We start from the raw sequence: 19,508 nt of genomic DNA, 5'->3' as shown, positions 1-19,508 counted from the left end.
GGAGCATCCGATGCTCCCTCCCCATTGCTAGGCTTCCCCCTCAACGTTGTCTTTGTGTGGGGCGCCGTGCGGCTGCGCAGGCTTGCTGGCAGCTGCACTCACCGTGCGGTACTTTGGGCTGCCGGCTGGCTCTCTTCGTGTCTGGTGCTCACAACCTAAGAGACCGAGGGCCTGATTGAGAGACGGACGCAACGCAGAGGTTACGCAGTGGAGAGCGGTTATTGGTGGTCTGCGCAAGCGTCTTGAGTCCCGCTGCGCACGGGTGAAATGTACTAGTTAGTGTGTTACATGCTTAAGTAGAAAAGGCCAGAGAAACATCGGTCCCGGAACCGATGCTTAGGCCCAAACAATGTTTTGTGAGCAATGCTAAAACCATGGGGCTAGTAGTACTAGCAACGTTCCCTTTCAATGTCCAATCCCCGGGGCAAAGAAGGGAGGGGGTGGACACATCCAGCAAAGCTTCAGAGTTGACACCAGCACAGCAGACACACAGATGCTTTCAAACAAAACCAAGCTGATTTTTACCAGAGATGATCAGGGGAAAGCGCGAACGCAGTCCCCCACTACCACAAATTATGCAGTCGAGTTTCCCGCATTTGGGGAAATCGCAGGGGTCAGCACACCCGGAGTGCAATGGATGAGCCTCGCCCTGGGAGAACCACCTTCGTGATCATGGTATCTCCCCTGCCAGGTAAGTATGAGTTGGACTAGGGCTGGGGAGGCCCGCTGCTCGGGCACACCCCCGTCAACTGAAGGAGGTTTACCTGGGGAGCATGCGCGAAGCGAACTCTCAGCTGAGGTCAACAACTGCAGGGAGGCCACATCTCTTCACCTGGAAGGGTGCCTTGTTGCTGAAGCACCCCCAAACTACATACGCACAAACTAGTGCAAGCATTCCCAGGGCACACTGCAGCAGACGGATTTGCATACGGTGATGTCATCCAAGCAGTCGGCCAAAGCTGGCTGCGAGCCTCGTCGGCGTATGAAAGGAAAAGGACAGGAAACAGGAAAAGTGCCGGGGGCGCGGGGCACGGCGGGCTTTCACGGGTGCCGTCTGGATGACTCCCAAGTCCGCCCTGCGTGGGGATCAAGGTGGGCAGCCACAGCACTTGAAGCACTCAGGCTGATTTCTTGCAGCAGCTGGACCGTGCAACAGCTCCAGGCCTGCTTTGCAAAGCAAGTGAAACAAGTGTGGGTCCTGCACCGCCCTCTATTGGTGGGATTACGCAAAGAACGCTGGAATGGCACAACAGCAAGGAAGCATGCAGCAAGCACACACAGGAGGAGAGGTCAGGACAGAGCGCGGCGCTGAGGGAAAGGTGGAAGCGCAGTTTACAGGGCGCAGGGGCCAAGTAGGGAGGGGAATCATTTGATGTTTCACCGGAACCATCGGTCAGGTGGTTCCGATGTTTGACGCTTAACCCCGCGATGGTGAGGGAGCATCCGATGCTCCCTCCCCATTGCTAGGCTTCCCCCTCAACGTTGTCTTTGTGTGGGGCGCCGTGCGGCTGCGCAGGCTTGCTGGCAGCTGCACTCACCGTGCGGTACTTTGGGCTGCCGGCTGGCTCTCTTCGTGTCTGGTGCTCACAACCTAAGAGACCGAGGGCCTGATTGAGAGACGGACGCAACGCAGAGGTTACGCAGTGGAGAGCGGTTATTGGTGGTCTGCGCAAGCGTCTTGAGTCCCGCTGCGCACGGGTGAAATGTACTAGTTAGTGTGTTACATGCTTAAGTAGAAAAGGCCAGAGAAACATCGGTCCCGGAACCGATGCTTAGGCCCAAACAATGTTTTGTGAGCAATGCTAAAACCATGGGGCTAGTAGTACTAGCAACGTTCCCTTTCAATGTCCAATCCCCGGGGCAAAGAAGGGAGGGGGTGGACACATCCAGCAAAGCTTCAGAGTTGACACCAGAACAGCAGACACACAGACGCTTTCAAACAAAACCAAGCTGATTTTTACCAGAGATGATCAGGGGAAAGCGCGAACGCAGTCCCCCACTACCACAAATTATGCAGTCGAGTTTCCCGCATTTGGGGAAATCGCAGGGGTCAGCACACCCGGAGTGCAATGGATGAGCCTCGCCCTGGGAGAACCACCTTCGTGATCATGGTATCTCCCCTGCCAGGTAAGTATGAGTTGGACTAGGGCTGGGGAGGCCCGCTGCTCGGGCACACCCCCGTCAACTGAAGGAGGTTTACCTGGGGAGCATGCGCGAAGCGAACTCTCAGCTGAGGTCAACAACTGCAGGGAGGCCACATCTCTTCACCTGGAAGGGTGCCTTGTTGCTGAAGCACCCCCAAACTACATACGCACAAACTAGTGCAAGCATTCCCAGGGCACACTGCAGCAGACGGATTTGCATACGGTGATGTCATCCAAGCAGTCGGCCAAAGCTGGCTGCGAGCCTCGTCGGCGTATGAAAGGAAAAGGACAGGAAACAGGAAAAGTGCCGGGGGCGCGGGGCACGGCGGGCTTTCACGGGTGCCGTCTGGATGACTCCCAAGTCCGCCCTGCGTGGGGATCAAGGTGGGCAGCCACAGCACTTGAAGCACTCAGGCTGATTTCTTGCAGCAGCTGGACCGTGCAACAGCTCCAGGCCTGCTTTGCAAAGCAAGTGAAACAAGTGTGGGTCCTGCACCGCCCTCTATTGGTGGGATTACGCAAAGAACGCTGGAATGGCACAACAGCAAGGAAGCATGCAGCAAGCACACACAGGAGGAGAGGTCAGGACAGAGCGCGGCGCTGAGGGAAAGGTGGAAGCGCAGTTTACAGGGCGCAGGGGCCAAGTAGGGAGGGGAATCATTTGATGTTTCGCCGGAACCATCGGTCAGGTGGTTCCGATGTTTGACGCTTAACCCCGCGATGGTGAGGGAGCATCCGATGCTCCCTCCCCATTGCTAGGCTTCCCCCTCAACGTTGTCTTTGTGTGGGGCGCCGTGCGGCTGCGCAGGGCTTGCTGGCAGCTGCACTCACCGTGCGGTACTTTGGGCTGCCGGCTGGCTCTCTTCGTGTCTGGTGCTCACAACCTAAGAGACCGAGGGCCTGATTGAGAGACGGACGCAACGCAGAGGTTACGCAGTGGAGAGCGGTTATTGGTGGTCTGCGCAAGCGTCTTGAGTCCCGCTGCGCACGGGTGAAATGTACTAGTTAGTGTGTTACATGCTTAAGTAGAAAAGGCCAGAGAAACATCGGTCCCGGAACCGATGCTTAGGCCCAAACAATGTTTTGTGAGCAATGCTAAAACCATGGGGCTAGTAGTACTAGCAACGTTCCCTTTCAATGTCCAATCCCCGGGGCAAAGAAGGGAGGGGGTGGACACATCCAGCAAAGCTTCAGAGTTGACACCAGCACAGCAGACACACAGACGCTTTCAAACAAAACCAAGCTGATTTTTACCAGAGATGATCAGGGGAAAGCGCGAACGCAGTCCCCCACTACCACAAATTATGCAGTCGAGTTTCCCGCATTTGGGGAAATCGCAGGGGTCAGCACACCCGGAGTGCAATGGATGAGCCTCGCCCTGGGAGAACCACCTTCGTGATCATGGTATCTCCCCTGCCAGGTAAGTATGAGTTGGACTAGGGCTGGGGAGGCCCGCTGCTCGGGCACACCCCCGTCAACTGAAGGAGGTTTACCTGGGGAGCATGCGCGAAGCGAACTCTCAGCTGAGGTCAACAACTGCAGGGAGGCCACATCTCTTCACCTGGAAGGGTGCCTTGTTGCTGAAGCACCCCCAAACTACATACGCACAAACTAGTGCAAGCATTCCCAGGGCACACTGCAGCAGACGGATTTGCATACGGTGATGTCATCCAAGCAGTCGGCCAAAGCTGGCTGCGAGCCTCGTCGGCGTATGAAAGGAAAAGGACAGGAAACAGGAAAAGTGCCGGGGGCGCGGGGCACGGCGGGCTTTCACGGGTGCCGTCTGGATGACTCCCAAGTCCGCCCTGCGTGGGGATCAAGGTGGGCAGCCACAGCACTTGAAGCACTCAGGCTGATTTCTTGCAGCAGCTGGACCGTGCAACAGCTCCAGGCCTGCTTTGCAAAGCAAGTGAAACAAGTGTGGGTCCTGCACCGCCCTCTATTGGTGGGATTACGCAAAGAACGCTGGAATGGCACAACAGCAAGGAAGCATGCAGCAAGCACACACAGGAGGAGAGGTCAGGACAGAGCGCGGCGCTGAGGGAAAGGTGGAAGCGCAGTTTACAGGGCGCAGGGGCCAAGTAGGGAGGGGAATCATTTGATGTTTCGCCGGAACCATCGGTCAGGTGGTTCCGATGTTTGACGCTTAACCCCGCGATGGTGAGGGAGCATCCGATGCTCCCTCCCCATTGCTAGGCTTCCCCCTCAACGTTGTCTTTGTGTGGGGCGCCGTGCGGCTGCGCAGGCTTGCTGGCAGCTGCACTCACCGTGCGGTACTTTGGGCTGCCGGCTGGCTCTCTTCGTGTCTGGTGCTCACAACCTAAGAGACCGAGGGCCTGATTGAGAGACGGACGCAACGCAGAGGTTACGCAGTGGAGAGCGGTTATTGGTGGTCTGCGCAAGCGTCTTGAGTCCTGCTGCGCACGGGTGAAATGTACTAGTTAGTGTGTTACATGCTTAAGTAGAAAAGGCCAGAGAAACATCGGTCCCGGAACCGATGCTTAGGCCCAAACAATGTTTTGTGAGCAATGCTAAAACCATGGGGCTAGTAGTACTAGCAACGTTCCCTTTCAATGTCCAATCCCCGGGGCAAAGAAGGGAGGGGGTGGACACATCCAGCAAAGCTTCAGAGTTGACACCAGCACAGCAGACACACAGACGCTTTCAAACAAAACCAAGCTGATTTTTACCAGAGATGATCAGGGGAAAGCGCGAACGCAGTCCCCCACTACCACAAATTATGCAGTCGAGTTTCCCGCATTTGGGGAAATCGCAGGGGTCAGCACACCCGGAGTGCAATGGATGAGCCTCGCCCTGGAGAACCACCTTCGTGATCATGGTATCTCCCCTGCCAGGTAAGTATGAGTTGGACTAGGGCTGGGGAGGCCCGCTGCTCGGGCACACCCCCGTCAACTGAAGGAGGTTTACCTGGGGAGCATGCGCGAAGCGAACTCTCAGCTGAGGTCAACAACTGCAGGGAGGCCACATCTCTTCACCTGGAAGGGTGCCTTGTTGCTGAAGCACCCCCAAACTACATACGCACAAACTAGTGCAAGCATTCCCAGGGCACACTGCAGCAGACGGATTTGCATACGGTGATGTCATCCAAGCAGTCGGCCAAAGCTGGCTGCGAGCCTCGTCGGCGTATGAAAGGAAAAGGACAGGAAACAGGAAAAGTGCCGGGGGCGCGGGGCACGGCGGGCTTTCACGGGTGCCGTCTGGATGACTCCCAAGTCCGCCCTGCGTGGGGATCAAGGTGGGCAGCCACAGCACTTGAAGCACTCAGGCTGATTTCTTGCAGCAGCTGGACCGTGCAACAGCTCCAGGCCTGCTTTGCAAAGCAAGTGAAACAAGTGTGGGTCCTGCACCGCCCTCTATTGGTGGGATTACGCAAAGAACGCTGGAATGGCACAACAGCAAGGAAGCATGCAGCAAGCACACACAGGAGGAGAGGTCAGGACAGAGCGCGGCGCTGAGGGAAAGGTGGAAGCGCAGTTTACAGGGCGCAGGGGCCAAGTAGGGAGGGGAATCATTTGATGTTTCGCCGGAACCATCGGTCAGGTGGTTCCGATGTTTGACGCTTAACCCCGCGATGGTGAGGGAGCATCCGATGCTCCCTCCCCATTGCTAGGCTTCCCCCTCAACGTTGTCTTTGTGTGGGGCGCCGTGCGGCTGCGCAGGCTTGCTGGCAGCTGCACTCACCGTGCGGTACTTTGGGCTGCCGGCTGGCTCTCTTCGTGTCTGGTGCTCACAACCTAAGAGACCGAGGGCCTGATTGAGAGACGGACGCAACGCAGAGGTTACGCAGTGGAGAGCGGTTATTGGTGGTCTGCGCAAGCGTCTTGAGTCCCGCTGCGCACGGGTGAAATGTACTAGTTAGTGTGTTACATGCTTAAGTAGAAAAGGCCAGAGAAACATCGGTCCCGGAACCGATGCTTAGGCCCAAACAATGTTTTGTGAGCAATGCTAAAACCATGGGGCTAGTAGTACTAGCAACGTTCCCTTTCAATGTCCAATCCCCGGGGCAAAGAAGGGAGGGGGTGGACACATCCAGCAAAGCTTCAGAGTTGACACCAGCACAGCAGACACACAGACGCTTTCAAACAAAACCAAGCTGATTTTTACCAGAGATGATCAGGGGAAAGCGCGAACGCAGTCCCCCACTACCACAAATTATGCAGTCAAGTTTCCCGCATTTGGGGAAATCGCAGGGGTCAGCACACCCGGAGTGCAATGGATGAGCCTCGCCCTGGGAGAACCACCTTCGTGATCATGGTATCTCCCCTGCCAGGTAAGTATGAGTTGGACTAGGGCTGGGGAGGCCCGCTGCTCGGGCACACCCCCGTCAACTGAAGGAGGTTTACCTGGGGAGCATGCGCGAAGCGAACTCTCAGCTGAGGTCAACAACTGCAGGGAGGCCACATCTCTTCACCTGGAAGGGTGCCTTGTTGCTGAAGCACCCCCAAACTACATACGCACAAACTAGTGCAAGCATTCCCAGGGCACACTGCAGCAGACGGATTTGCATACGGTGATGTCATCCAAGCAGTCGGCCAAAGCTGGCTGCGAGCCTCGTCGGCGTATGAAAGGAAAAGGACAGGAAACAGGAAAAGTGCCGGGGGCGCGGGGCACGGCGGGCTTTCACGGGTGCCGTCTGGATGACTCCCAAGTCCGCCCTGCGTGGGGATCAAGGTGGGCAGCCACAGCACTTGAAGCACTCAGGCTGATTTCTTGCAGCAGCTGGACCGTGCAACAGCTCCAGGCCTGCTTTGCAAAGCAAGTGAAACAAGTGTGGGTCCTGCACCGCCCTCTATTGGTGGGATTACGCAAAGAACGCTGGAATGGCACAACAGCAAGGAAGCATGCAGCAAGCACACACAGGAGGAGAGGTCAGGACAGAGCGCGGCGCTGAGGGAAAGGTGGAAGCGCAGTTTACAGGGCGCAGGGGCCAAGTAGGGAGGGGAATCATTTGATGTTTCGCCGGAACCATCGGTCAGGTGGTTCCGATGTTTGACGCTTAACCCCGCGATGGTGAGGGAGCATCCGATGCTCCCTCCCCATTGCTAGGCTTCCCCCTCAACGTTGTCTTTGTGTGGGGCGCCGTGCGGCTGCGCAGGCTTGCTGGCAGCTGCACTCACCGTGCGGTACTTTGGGCTGCCGGCTGGCTCTCTTCGTGTCTGGTGCTCACAACCTAAGAGACCGAGGGCCTGATTGAGAGACGGACGCAACGCAGAGGTTACGCAGTGGAGAGCGGTTATTGGTGGTCTGCGCAAGCGTCTTGAGTCCCGCTGCGCACGGGTGAAATGTACTAGTTAGTGTGTTACATGCTTAAGTAGAAAAGGCCAGAGAAACATCGGTCCCGGAACCGATGCTTAGGCCCAAACAATGTTTTGTGAGCAATGCTAAAACCATGGGGCTAGTAGTAATAGCAACGTTCCCTTTCAATGTCCAATCCCCGGGGCAAAGAAGGGAGGGGGTGGACACATCCAGCAAAGCTTCAGAGTTGACACCAGCACAGCAGACACACAGACGCTTTCAAACAAAACCAAGCTGATTTTTACCAGAGATGATCAGGGGAAAGCGCGAACGCAGTCCCCCACTACCACAAATTATGCAGTCAAGTTTCCCGCATTTGGGGAAATCGCAGGGGTCAGCACACCCGGAGTGCAATGGATGAGCCTCGCCCTGGGAGAACCACCTTCGTGATCATGGTATCTCCCCTGCCAGGTAAGTATGAGTTGGACTAGGGCTGGGGAGGCCCGCTGCTCGGGCACACCCCCGTCAACTGAAGGAGGTTTACCTGGGGAGCATGCGCGAAGCGAACTCTCAGCTGAGGTCAACAACTGCAGGGAGGCCACATCTCTTCACCTGGAAGGGTGCCTTGTTGCTGAAGCACCCCCAAACTACATACGCACAAACTAGTGCAAGCATTCCCAGGGCACACTGCAGCAGACGGATTTGCATACGGTGATGTCATCCAAGCAGTCGGCCAAAGCTGGCTGCGAGCCTCGTCGGCGTATGAAAGGAAAAGGACAGGAAACAGGAAAAGTGCCGGGGGCGCGGGGCACGGCGGGCTTTCACGGGTGCCGTCTGGATGACTCCCAAGTCCGCCCTGCGTGGGGATCAAGGTGGGCAGCCACAGCACTTGAAGCACTCAGGCTGATTTCTTGCAGCAGCTGGACCGTGCAACAGCTCCAGGCCTGCTTTGCAAAGCAAGTGAAACAAGTGTGGGTCCTGCACCGCCCTCTATTGGTGGGATTACGCAAAGAACGCTGGAATGGCACAACAGCAAGGAAGCATGCAGCAAGCACACACAGGAGGAGAGGTCAGGACAGAGCGCGGCGCTGAGGGAAAGGTGGAAGCGCAGTTTACAGGGCGCAGGGGCCAAGTAGGGAGGGGAATCATTTGATGTTTCGCCGGAACCATCGGTCAGGTGGTTCCGATGTTTGACGCTTAACCCCGCGATGGTGAGGGAGCATCCGATGCTCCCTCCCCATTGCTAGGCTTCCCCCTCAACGTTGTCTTTGTGTGGGGCGCCGTGCGGCTGCGCAGGCTTGCTGGCAGCTGCACTCACCGTGCGGTACTTTGGGCTGCCGGCTGGCTCTCTTCGTGTCTGGTGCTCACAACCTAAGAGACCGAGGGCCTGATTGAGAGACGGACGCAACGCAGAGGTTACGCAGTGGAGAGCGGTTATTGGTGGTCTGCGCAAGCGTCTTGAGTCCCGCTGCGCACGGGTGAAATGTACTAGTTAGTGTGTTACATGCTTAAGTAGAAAAGGCCAGAGAAACATCGGTCCCGGAACCGATGCTTAGGCCCAAACAATGTTTTGTGAGCAATGCTAAAACCATGGGGCTAGTAGTAATAGCAACGTTCCCTTTCAATGTCCAATCCCCGGGGCAAAGAAGGGAGGGGGTGGACACATCCAGCAAAGCTTCAGAGTTGACACCAGCACAGCAGACACACAGACGCTTTCAAACAAAACCAAGCTGATTTTTACCAGAGATGATCAGGGGAAAGCGCGAACGCAGTCCCCCACTACCACAAATTATGCAGTCGAGTTTCCCGCATTTGGGGAAATCGCAGGGGTCAGCACACCCGGAGTGCAATGGATGAGCCTCGCCCTGGGAGAACCACCTTCGTGATCATGGTATCTCCCCTGCCAGGTAAGTATGAGTTGGACTAGGGCTGGGGAGGCCCGCTGCTCGGGCACACCCCCGTCAACTGAAGGAGGTTTACCTGGGGAGCATGCGCGAAGCGAACTCTCAGCTGAGGTCAACAACTGCAGGGAGGCCACATCTCTTCACCTGGAAGGGTGCCTTGTTGCTGAAGCACCCCCAAACTACATACGCACAAACTAGTGCAAGCATTCCCAGGGCACACTGCAGCAGACGGATTTGCATACGGTGATGTCATCCAAGCAGTCGGCCAAAGCTGGCTGCGAGCCTCGTCGGCGTATGAAAGGAAAAGGACAGGAAACAGGAAAAGTGCCGGGGGCGCGGGGCACGGCGGGCTTTCACGGGTGCCGTCTGGATGACTCCCAAGTCCGCCCTGCGTGGGGATCAAGGTGGGCAGCCACAGCACTTGAAGCACTCAGGCTGATTTCTTGCAGCAGCTGGACCGTGCAACAGCTCCAGGCCTGCTTTGCAAAGCAAGTGAAACAAGTGTGGGTCCTGCACCGCCCTCTATTGGTGGGATTACGCAAAGAACGCTGGAATGGCACAACAGCAAGGAAGCATGCAGCAAGCACACACAGGAGGAGAGGTCAGGACAGAGCGCGGCGCTGAGGGAAAGGTGGAAGCGCAGTTTACAGGGCGCAGGGGCCAAGTAGGGAGGGGAATCATTTGATGTTTCGCCGGAACCATCGGTCAGGTGGTTCCGATGTTTGACGCTTAACCCCGCGATGGTGAGGGAGCATCCGATGCTCCCTCCCCATTGCTAGGCTTCCCCCTCAACGTTGTCTTTGTGTGGGGCGCCGTGCGGCTGCGCAGGCTTGCTGGCAGCTGCACTCACCGTGCGGTACTTTGGGCTGCCGGCTGGCTCTCTTCGTGTCTGGTGCTCACAACCTAAGAGACCGAGGGCCTGATTGAGAGACGGACGCAACGCAGAGGTTACGCAGTGGAGAGCGGTTATTGGTGGTCTGCGCAAGCGTCTTGAGTCCCGCTGCGCACGGGTGAAATGTACTAGTTAGTGTGTTACATGCTTAAGTAGAAAAGGCCAGAGAAACATCGGTCCCGGAACCGATGCTTAGGCCCAAACAATGTTTTGTGAGCAATGCTAAAACCATGGGGCTAGTAGTACTAGCAACGTTCCCTTTCAATGTCCAATCCCCGGGGCAAAGAAGGGAGGGGGTGGACACATCCAGCAAAGCTTCAGAGTTGACACCAGCACAGCAGACACACAGACGCTTTCAAACAAAACCAAGCTGATTTTTACCAGAGATGATCAGGGGAAAGCGCGAACGCAGTCCCCCACTACCACAAATTATGCAGTCGAGTTTCCCGCATTTGGGGAAATCGCAGGGGTCAGCACACCCGGAGTGCAATGGATGAGCCTCGCCCTGGGAGAACCACCTTCGTGATCATGGTATCTCCCCTGCCAGGTAAGTATGAGTTGGACTAGGGCTGGGGAGGCCCGCTGCTCGGGCACACCCCCGTCAACTGAAGGAGGTTTACCTGGGGAGCATGCGCGAAGCGAACTCTCAGCTGAGGTCAACAACTGCAGGGAGGCCACATCTCTTCACCTGGAAGGGTGCCTTGTTGCTGAAGCACCCCCAAACTACATACGCACAAACTAGTGCAAGCATTCCCAGGGCACACTGCAGCAGACGGATTTGCATACGGTGATGTCATCCAAGCAGTCGGCCAAAGCTGGCTGCGAGCCTCGTCGGCGTATGAAAGGAAAAGGACAGGAAACAGGAAAAGTGCCGGGGGCGCGGGGCACGGCGGGCTTTCACGGGTGCCGTCTGGATGACTCCCAAGTCCGCCCTGCGTGGGGATCAAGGTGGGCAGCCACAGCACTTGAAGCACTCAGGCTGATTTCTTGCAGCAGCTGGACCGTGCAACAGCTCCAGGCCTGCTTTGCAAAGCAAGTGAAACAAGTGTGGGTCCTGCACCGCCCTCTATTGGTGGGATTACGCAAAGAACGCTGGAATGGCACAACAGCAAGGAAGCATGCAGCAAGCACACACAGGAGGAGAGGTCAGGACAGAGCGCGGCGCTGAGGGAAAGGTGGAAGCGCAGTTTACAGGGCGCAGGGGCCAAGTAGGGAGGGGAATCATTTGATGTTTCGCCGGAACCATCGGTCAGGTGGTTCCGATGTTTGACGCTTAACCCCGCGATGGTGAGGGAGCATCCGATGCTCCCTCCCCATTGCTAGGCTTCCCCCTCAACGTTGTCTTTGTGTGGGGCGCCGTGCGGCTGCGCAGGCTTGCTGGCAGCTGCACTCACCGTGCGGTACTTTGGGCTGCCGGCTGGCTCTCTTCGTGTCTGGTGCTCACAACCTAAGAGACCGAGGGCCTGATTGAGAGACGGACGCAACGCAGAGGTTACGCAGTGGAGAGCGGTTATTGGTGGTCTGCGCAAGCGTCTTGAGTCCCGCTGCGCACGGGTGAAATGTACTAGTTAGTGTGTTACATGCTTAAGTAGAAAAGGCCAGAGAAACATCGGTCCCGGAACCGATGCTTAGGCCCAAACAATGTTTTGTGAGCAATGCTAAAACCATGGGGCTAGTAGTAATAGCAACGTTCCCTTTCAATGTCCAATCCCCGGGGCAAAGAAGGGAGGGGGTGGACACATCCAGCAAAGCTTCAGAGTTGACACCAGCACAGCAGACACACAGACGCTTTCAAACAAAACCAAGCTGATTTTTACCAGAGATGATCAGGGGAAAGCGCGAACGCAGTCCCCCACTACCACAAATTATGCAGTCGAGTTTCCCGCATTTGGGGAAATCGCAGGGGTCAGCACACCCGGAGTGCAATGGATGAGCCTCGCCCTGGGAGAACCACCTTCGTGATCATGGTATCTCCCCTGCCAGGTAAGTATGAGTTGGACTAGGGCTGGGGAGGCCCGCTGCTCGGGCACACCCCCGTCAACTGAAGGAGGTTTACCTGGGGAGCATGCGCGAAGCGAACTCTCAGCTGAGGTCAACAACTGCAGGGAGGCCACATCTCTTCACCTGGAAGGGTGCCTTGTTGCTGAAGCACCCCCAAACTACATACGCACAAACTAGTGCAAGCATTCCCAGGGCACACTGCAGCAGACGGATTTGCATACGGTGATGTCATCCAAGCAGTCGGCCAAAGCTGGCTGCGAGCCTCGTCGGCGTATGAAAGGAAAAGGACAGGAAACAGGAAAAGTGCCGGGGGCGCGGGGCACGGCGGGCTTTCACGGGTGCCGTCTGGATGACTCCCAAGTCCGCCCTGCGTGGGGATCAAGGTGGGCAGCCACAGCACTTGAAGCACTCAGGCTGATTTCTTGCAGCAGCTGGACCGTGCAACAGCTCCAGGCCTGCTTTGCAAAGCAAGTGAAACAAGTGTGGGTCCTGCACCGCCCTCTATTGGTGGGATTACGCAAAGAACGCTGGAATGGCACAACAGCAAGGAAGCATGCAGCAAGCACACACAGGAGGAGAGGTCAGGACAGAGCGCGGCGCTGAGGGAAAGGTGGAAGCGCAGTTTACAGGGCGCAGGGGCCAAGTAGGGAGGGGAATCATTTGATGTTTCGCCGGAACCATCGGTCAGGTGGTTCCGATGTTTGACGCTTAACCCCGCGATGGTGAGGGAGCATCCGATGCTCCCTCCCCATTGCTAGGCTTCCCCCTCAACGTTGTCTTTGTGTGGGGCGCCGTGCGGCTGCGCAGGCTTGCTGGCAGCTGCACTCACCGTGCGGTACTTTGGGCTGCCGGCTGGCTCTCTTCGTGTCTGGTGCTCACAACCTAAGAGACCGAGGGCCTGATTGAGAGACGGACGCAACGCAGAGGTTACGCAGTGGAGAGCGGTTATTGGTGGTCTGCGCAAGCGTCTTGAGTCCCGCTGCGCACGGGTGAAATGTACTAGTTAGTGTGTTACATGCTTAAGTAGAAAAGGCCAGAGAAACATCGGTCCCGGAACCGATGCTTAGGCCCAAACAATGTTTTGTGAGCAATGCTAAAACCATGGGGCTAGTAGTACTAGCAACGTTCCCTTTCAATGTCCAATCCCCGGGGCAAAGAAGGGAGGGGGTGGACACATCCAGCAAAGCTTCAGAGTTGACACCAGCACAGCAGACACACAGACGCTTTCAAACAAAACCAAGCTGATTTTTACCAGAGATGATCAGGGGAAAGCGCGAACGCAGTCCCCCACTACCACAAATTATGCAGTCGAGTTTCCCGCATTTGGGGAAATCGCAGGGGTCAGCACACCCGGAGTGCAATGGATGAGCCTCGCCCTGGGAGAACCACCTTCGTGATCATGGTATCTCCCCTGCCAGGTAAGTATGAGTTGGACTAGGGCTGGGGAGGCCCGCTGCTCGGGCACACCCCCGTCAACTGAAGGAGGTTTACCTGGGGAGCATGCGCGAAGCGAACTCTCAGCTGAGGTCAACAACTGCAGGGAGGCCACATCTCTTCACCTGGAAGGGTGCCTTGTTGCTGAAGCACCCCCAAACTACATACGCACAAACTAGTGCAAGCATTCCCAGGGCACACTGCAGCAGACGGATTTGCATACGGTGATGTCATCCAAGCAGTCGGCCAAAGCTGGCTGCGAGCCTCGTCGGCGTATGAAAGGAAAAGGACAGGAAACAGGAAAAGTGCCGGGGGCGCGGGGCACGGCGGGCTTTCACGGGTGCCGTCTGGATGACTCCCAAGTCCGCCCTGCGTGGGGATCAAGGTGGGCAGCCACAGCACTTGAAGCACTCAGGCTGATTTCTTGCAGCAGCTGGACCGTGCAACAGCTCCAGGCCTGCTTTGCAAAGCAAGTGAAACAAGTGTGGGTCCTGCACCGCCCTCTATTGGTGGGATTACGCAAAGAACGCTGGAATGGCACAACAGCAAGGAAGCATGCAGCAAGCACACACAGGAGGAGAGGTCAGGACAGAGCGCGGCGCTGAGGGAAAGGTGGAAGCGCAGTTTACAGGGCGCAGGGGCCAAGTAGGGAGGGGAATCATTTGATGTTTCGCCGGAACCATCGGTCAGGTGGTTCCGATGTTTGACGCTTAACCCCGCGATGGTGAGGGAGCATCCGATGCTCCCTCCCCATTGCTAGGCTTCCCCCTCAACGTTGTCTTTGTGTGGGGCGCCGTGCGGCTGCGCAGGCTTGCTGGCAGCTGCACTCACCGTGCGGTACTTTGGGCTGCCGGCTGGCTCTCTTCGTGTCTGGTGCTCACAACCTAAGAGACCGAGGGCCTGATTGAGAGACGGACGCAACGCAGAGGTTACGCAGTGGAGAGCGGTTATTGGTGGTCTGCGCAAGCGTCTTGAGTCCCGCTGCGCACGGGTGAAATGTACTAGTTAGTGTGTTACATGCTTAAGTAGAAAAGGCCAGAGAAACATCGGTCCCGGAACCGATGCTTAGGCCCAAACAATGTTTTGTGAGCAATGCTAAAACCATGGGGCTAGTAGTACTAGCAACGTTCCCTTTCAATGTCCAATCCCCGGGGCAAAGAAGGGAGGGGGTGGACACATCCAGCAAAGCTTCAGAGTTGACACCAGCACAGCAGACACACAGACGCTTTCAAACAAAACCAAGCTGATTTTTACCAGAGATGATCAGGGGAAAGCGCGAACGCAGTCCCCCACTACCACAAATTATGCAGTCGAGTTTCCCGCATTTGGGGAAATCGCAGGGGTCAGCACACCCGGAGTGCAATGGATGAGCCTCGCCCTGGGAGAACCACCTTCGTGATCATGGTATCTCCCCTGCCAGGTAAGTATGAGTTGGACTAGGGCTGGGGAGGCCCGCTGCTCGGGCACACCCCCGTCAACTGAAGGAGGTTTACCTGGGGAGCATGCGCGAAGCGAACTCTCAGCTGAGGTCAACAACTGCAGGGAGGCCACATCTCTTCACCTGGAAGGGTGCCTTGTTGCTGAAGCACCCCCAAACTACATACGCACAAACTAGTGCAAGCATTCCCAGGGCACACTGCAGCAGACGGATTTGCATACGGTGATGTCATCCAAGCAGTCGGCCAAAGCTGGCTGCGAGCCTCGTCGGCGTATGAAAGGAAAAGGACAGGAAACAGGAAAAGTGCCGGGGGCGCGGGGCACGGCGGGCTTTCACGGGTGCCGTCTGGATGACTCCCAAGTCCGCCCTGCGTGGGGATCAAGGTGGGCAGCCACAGCACTTGAAGCACTCAGGCTGATTTCTTGCAGCAGCTGGACCGTGCAACAGCTCCAGGCCTGCTTTGCAAAGCAAGTGAAACAAGTGTGGGTCCTGCACCGCCCTCTATTGGTGGGATTACGCAAAGAACGCTGGAATGGCACAACAGCAAGGAAGCATGCAGCAAGCACACACAGGAGGAGAGGTCAGGACAGAGCGCGGCGCTGAGGGAAAGGTGGAAGCGCAGTTTACAGGGCGCAGGGGCCAAGTAGGGAGGGGAATCATTTGATGTTTCGCCGGAACCATCGGTCAGGTGGTTCCGATGTTTGACGCTTAACCCCGCGATGGTGAGGGAGCATCCGATGCTCCCTCCCCATTGCTAGGCTTCCCCCTCAACGTTGTCTTTGTGTGGGGCGCCGTGCGGCTGCGCAGGCTTGCTGGCAGCTGCACTCACCGTGCGGTACTTTGGGCTGCCGGCTGGCTCTCTTCGTGTCTGGTGCTCACAACCTAAGAGACCGAGGGCCTGATTGAGAGACGGACGCAACGCAGAGGTTACGCAGTGGAGAGCGGTTATTGGTGGTCTGCGCAAGCGTCTTGAGTCCCGCTGCGCACGGGTGAAATGTACTAGTTAGTGTGTTACATGCTTAAGTAGAAAAGGCCAGAGAAACATCGGTCCCGGAACCGATGCTTAGGCCCAAACAATGTTTTGTGAGCAATGCTAAAACCATGGGGCTAGTAGTACTAGCAACGTTCCCTTTCAATGTCCAATCCCCGGGGCAAAGAAGGGAGGGGGTGGACACATCCAGCAAAGCTTCAGAGTTGACACCAGCACAGCAGACACACAGACGCTTTCAAACAAAACCAAGCTGATTTTTACCAGAGATGATCAGGGGAAAGCGCGAACGCAGTCCCCCACTACCACAAATTATGCAGTCGAGTTTCCCGCATTTGGGGAAATCGCAGGGGTCAGCACACCCGGAGTGCAATGGATGAGCCTCGCCCTGGGAGAACCACCTTCGTGATCATGGTATCTCCCCTGCCAGGTAAGTATGAGTTGGACTAGGGCTGGGGAGGCCCGCTGCTCGGGCACACCCCCGTCAACTGAAGGAGGTTTACCTGGGGAGCATGCGCGAAGCGAACTCTCAGCTGAGGTCAACAACTGCAGGGAGGCCACATCTCTTCACCTGGAAGGGTGCCTTGTTGCTGAAGCACCCCCAAACTACATACGCACAAACTAGTGCAAGCATTCCCAGGGCACACTGCAGCAGACGGATTTGCATACGGTGATGTCATCCAAGCAGTCGGCCAAAGCTGGCTGCGAGCCTCGTCGGCGTATGAAAGGAAAAGGACAGGAAACAGGAAAAGTGCCGGGGGCGCGGGGCACGGCGGGCTTTCACGGGTGCCGTCTGGATGACTCCCAAGTCCGCCCTGCGTGGGGATCAAGGTGGGCAGCCACAGCACTTGAAGCACTCAGGCTGATTTCTTGCAGCAGCTGGACCGTGCAACAGCTCCAGGCCTGCTTTGCAAAGCAAGTGAAACAAGTGTGGGTCCTGCACCGCCCTCTATTGGTGGGATTACGCAAAGAACGCTGGAATGGCACAACAGCAAGGAAGCATGCAGCAAGCACACACAGGAGGAGAGGTCAGGACAGAGCGCGGCGCTGAGGGAAAGGTGGAAGCGCAGTTTACAGGGCGCAGGGGCCAAGTAGGGAGGGGAATCATTTGATGTTTCGCCGGAACCATCGGTCAGGTGGTTCCGATGTTTGACGCTTAACCCCGCGATGGTGAGGGAGCATCCGATGCTCCCTCCCCATTGCTAGGCTTCCCCCTCAACGTTGTCTTTGTGTGGGGCGCCGTGCGGCTGCGCAGGCTTGCTGGCAGCTGCACTCACCGTGCGGTACTTTGGGCTGCCGGCTGGCTCTCTTCGTGTCTGGTGCTCACAACCTAAGAGACCGAGGGCCTGATTGAGAGACGGACGCAACGCAGAGGTTACGCAGTGGAGAGCGGTTATTGGTGGTCTGCGCAAGCGTCTTGAGTCCCGCTGCGCACGGGTGAAATGTACTAGTTAGTGTGTTACATGCTTAAGTAGAAAAGGCCAGAGAAACATCGGTCCCGGAACCGATGCTTAGGCCCAAACAATGTTTTGTGAGCAATGCTAAAACCATGGGGCTAGTAGTACTAGCAACGTTCCCTTTCAATGTCCAATCCCCGGGGCAAAGAAGGGAGGGGGTGGACACATCCAGCAAAGCTTCAGAGTTGACACCAGCACAGCAGACACACAGACGCTTTCAAACAAAACCAAGCTGATTTTTACCAGAGATGATCAGGGGAAAGCGCGAACGCAGTCCCCCACTACCACAAATTATGCAGTCGAGTTTCCCGCATTTGGGGAAATCGCAGGGGTCAGCACACCCGGAGTGCAATGGATGAGCCTCGCCCTGGGAGAACCACCTTCGTGATCATGGTATCTCCCCTGCCAGGTAAGTATGAGTTGGACTAGGGCTGGGGAGGCCCGCTGCTCGGGCACACCCCCGTCAACTGAAGGAGGTTTACCTGGGGAGCATGCGCGAAGCGAACTCTCAGCTGAGGTCAACAACTGCAGGGAGGCCACATCTCTTCACCTGGAAGGGTGCCTTGTTGCTGAAGCACCCCCAAACTACATACGCACAAACTAGTGCAAGCATTCCCAGGGCACACTGCAGCAGACGGATTTGCATACGGTGATGTCATCCAAGCAGTCGGCCAAAGCTGGCTGCGAGCCTCGTCGGCGTATGAAAGGAAAAGGACAGGAAACAGGAAAAGTGCCGGGGGCGCGGGGCACGGCGGGCTTTCACGGGTGCCGTCTGGATGACTCCCAAGTCCGCCCTGCGTGGGGATCAAGGTGGGCAGCCACAGCACTTGAAGCACTCAGGCTGATTTCTTGCAGCAGCTGGACCGTGCAACAGCTCCAGGCCTGCTTTGCAAAGCAAGTGAAACAAGTGTGGGTCCTGCACCGCCCTCTATTGGTGGGATTACGCAAAGAACGCTGGAATGGCACAACAGCAAGGAAGCATGCAGCAAGCACACACAGGAGGAGAGGTCAGGACAGAGCGCGGCGCTGAGGGAAAGGTGGAAGCGCAGTTTACAGGGCGCAGGGGCCAAGTAGGGAGGGGAATCATTTGATGTTTCGCCGGAACCATCGGTCAGGTGGTTCCGATGTTTGACGCTTAACCCCGCGATGGTGAGGGAGCATCCGATGCTCCCTCCCCATTGCTAGGCTTCCCCCTCAACGTTGTCTTTGTGTGGGGCGCCGTGCGGCTGCGCAGGCTTGCTGGCAGCTGCACTCACCGTGCGGTACTTTGGGCTGCCGGCTGGCTCTCTTCGTGTCTGGTGCTCACAACCTAAGAGACCGAGGGCCTGATTGAGAGACGGACGCAACGCAGAGGTTACGCAGTGGAGAGCGGTTATTGGTGGTCTGCGCAAGCGTCTTGAGTCCCGCTGCGCACGGGTGAAATGTACTAGTTAGTGTGTTACATGCTTAAGTAGAAAAGGCCAGAGAAACATCGGTCCCGGAACCGATGCTTAGGCCCAAACAATGTTTTGTGAGCAATGCTAAAACCATGGGGCTAGTAGTACTAGCAACGTTCCCTTTCAATGTCCAATCCCCGGGGCAAAGAAGGGAGGGGGTGGACACATCCAGCAAAGCTTCAGAGTTGACACCAGCACAGCAGACACACAGACGCTTTCAAACAAAACCAAGCTGATTTTTACCAGAGATGATCAGGGGAAAGCGCGAACGCAGTCCCCCACTACCACAAATTATGCAGTCGAGTTTCCCGCATTTGGGGAAATCGCAGGGGTCAGCACACCCGGAGTGCAATGGATGAGCCTCGCCCTGGGAGAACCACCTTCGTGATCATGGTATCTCCCCTGCCAGGTAAGTATGAGTTGGACTAGGGCTGGGGAGGCCCGCTGCTCGGGCACACCCCCGTCAACTGAAGGAGGTTTACCTGGGGAGCATGCGCGAAGCGAACTCTCAGCTGAGGTCAACAACTGCAGGGAGGCCACATCTCTTCACCTGGAAGG

At 56.7% G+C, this 19,508-nt stretch overlaps 1 protein-coding gene and 14 non-coding genes across 15 annotated transcripts in view; all 15 read right to left on the bottom strand.

Annotated features, from left to right (window-relative positions):
• SLC38A9 (solute carrier family 38 member 9) overlaps nt 1-19,508 on the bottom strand; it is a 270,792-nt gene that overhangs the window by 147,362 nt on the left and 103,922 nt on the right. The window lies entirely within an intron of this gene.
• Nucleotides 536-699, bottom strand: LOC148527083 (U1 spliceosomal RNA). Its single transcript, XR_015878084.1, has one exon. It is a non-coding gene; the product is annotated as a U1 spliceosomal RNA (small nuclear RNA).
• Nucleotides 1,972-2,135, bottom strand: LOC148527082 (U1 spliceosomal RNA). Its single transcript, XR_015878083.1, has one exon. It is a non-coding gene; the product is annotated as a U1 spliceosomal RNA (small nuclear RNA).
• Nucleotides 3,409-3,572, bottom strand: LOC148527081 (U1 spliceosomal RNA). Its single transcript, XR_015878081.1, has one exon. It is a non-coding gene; the product is annotated as a U1 spliceosomal RNA (small nuclear RNA).
• On the bottom strand, nt 4,845-5,007 carry LOC148527080 (U1 spliceosomal RNA). The gene has a single exon (XR_015878161.1). It is a non-coding gene; the product is annotated as a U1 spliceosomal RNA (small nuclear RNA).
• Nucleotides 6,280-6,443, bottom strand: LOC148527079 (U1 spliceosomal RNA). The gene has a single exon (XR_015878152.1). It is a non-coding gene; the product is annotated as a U1 spliceosomal RNA (small nuclear RNA).
• On the bottom strand, nt 7,716-7,879 carry LOC148527078 (U1 spliceosomal RNA). Its single transcript, XR_015878151.1, has one exon. It is a non-coding gene; the product is annotated as a U1 spliceosomal RNA (small nuclear RNA).
• Nucleotides 9,152-9,315, bottom strand: LOC148527077 (U1 spliceosomal RNA). Its single transcript, XR_015878080.1, has one exon. It is a non-coding gene; the product is annotated as a U1 spliceosomal RNA (small nuclear RNA).
• LOC148527076 (U1 spliceosomal RNA) lies at nt 10,588-10,751 on the bottom strand. Its single transcript, XR_015878079.1, has one exon. It is a non-coding gene; the product is annotated as a U1 spliceosomal RNA (small nuclear RNA).
• On the bottom strand, nt 12,024-12,187 carry LOC148527075 (U1 spliceosomal RNA). Its single transcript, XR_015878078.1, has one exon. It is a non-coding gene; the product is annotated as a U1 spliceosomal RNA (small nuclear RNA).
• On the bottom strand, nt 13,460-13,623 carry LOC148527074 (U1 spliceosomal RNA). Its single transcript, XR_015878077.1, has one exon. It is a non-coding gene; the product is annotated as a U1 spliceosomal RNA (small nuclear RNA).
• LOC148527073 (U1 spliceosomal RNA) lies at nt 14,896-15,059 on the bottom strand. The gene has a single exon (XR_015878076.1). It is a non-coding gene; the product is annotated as a U1 spliceosomal RNA (small nuclear RNA).
• On the bottom strand, nt 16,332-16,495 carry LOC148527072 (U1 spliceosomal RNA). Its single transcript, XR_015878075.1, has one exon. It is a non-coding gene; the product is annotated as a U1 spliceosomal RNA (small nuclear RNA).
• Nucleotides 17,768-17,931, bottom strand: LOC148527071 (U1 spliceosomal RNA). The gene has a single exon (XR_015878074.1). It is a non-coding gene; the product is annotated as a U1 spliceosomal RNA (small nuclear RNA).
• On the bottom strand, nt 19,204-19,367 carry LOC148527070 (U1 spliceosomal RNA). The gene has a single exon (XR_015878073.1). It is a non-coding gene; the product is annotated as a U1 spliceosomal RNA (small nuclear RNA).

The sequence above is a fragment of the Taudactylus pleione genome, unplaced genomic scaffold (assembly GCF_031769625.1).
Source record: "Taudactylus pleione unplaced genomic scaffold, aTauple2 ptg000092l, whole genome shotgun sequence".
NCBI classification, from domain to species: Eukaryota; Metazoa; Chordata; class Amphibia; order Anura; family Myobatrachidae; genus Taudactylus; species Taudactylus pleione.
This window is presented reverse-complemented; position numbering and strand designations above follow the sequence as displayed.